We start from the raw sequence: 927 nt of genomic DNA on the forward strand, positions 1-927 counted from the left end.
TGGCATGATTCAACTTTTACCAACCTTTCATGGTATGGAAAATGAGAGTCCATATGTGCATATTCAGGCCTTCGAAGAGGTGGTGGCCACATTCAACAACCAAGCTGACATAATTAACTTGGTGAGATTGAAGTTCTTTCCTTTCTCACTCAAGGATAAAGCCAAAAGCTGGTTGTATTCCTTAAGGCCAAGGTCTATTGGGACATGGGATGAGATGACAAAAGTATTTTTCTCTAAATTTTTTCCACCCCATAAGACCAGTAGCCTTAAGAGGAAAATCTCTACCTTCACCCAAAAGGACCATGAAACGTTTCATCGTGTCCGGGGAGAGGTTTAAAGATTTGATGGGCCAGTGCCCACATCATGGATACGAAAGTTGGCGTCTTGTCAGCTATTTCTATGACGGTCTCACCTGGACAAAAGACAATTCGTACAAATGATGTGCAATGGCGACTTCCTACGAAAAGATCCCGAAGAAGCTTTGGAATATCTTGAAGAAATTTCTGAAAAATCATACACATGGAGTGCGCCAAGTCCTACGTACAAGCCACGAACAAGTAGGTCTACCAATTGAAGGAGGAGGACGTGTGAAAGCTCAACTTGAAGCTTTGAAAAACAATTTGAGGCTTTCAAAACTCAAGAAGGTAAAGCACTCGCATGGCCGCAAAGTGGAAAAGCAAGAACCATGCTTCATTTGTGGAGGACCGATCATCAACCACAAGAGTGCCCTAGTCTTAGTATGTTAAGGGGAGGAGATGAGGAACAAGGTAATACCTTAGGGGATTACAAGAAGCCTTATAATGCCTACTCCAACACATACAATCCTGGTTGGCGTAACCATCCCAATTTCAGTTGGAAGGATACAAGTCAAAATCAAGCATCTGGGAGCCAATGGAGGCCTGATCAACAAAAGAATTCTCTTGAGAG

The 927-nt window shown here is 42.8% G+C and overlaps 1 non-coding gene across 1 annotated transcript; it reads right to left on the reverse strand.

The window, feature by feature from the left end:
- Positions 1-262: 262 nt before the first annotated feature.
- LOC133032866 (small nucleolar RNA R71) lies at positions 263-370 on the reverse strand. The gene has a single exon (XR_009685453.1). It is a non-coding gene; the product is annotated as a small nucleolar RNA R71 (small nucleolar RNA).
- Positions 371-927: the final 557 nt, after the last annotated feature.

This window comes from Cannabis sativa, chromosome X (assembly GCF_029168945.1).
Source record: "Cannabis sativa cultivar Pink pepper isolate KNU-18-1 chromosome X, ASM2916894v1, whole genome shotgun sequence".
NCBI classification, from domain to species: Eukaryota; Viridiplantae; Streptophyta; class Magnoliopsida; order Rosales; family Cannabaceae; genus Cannabis; species Cannabis sativa.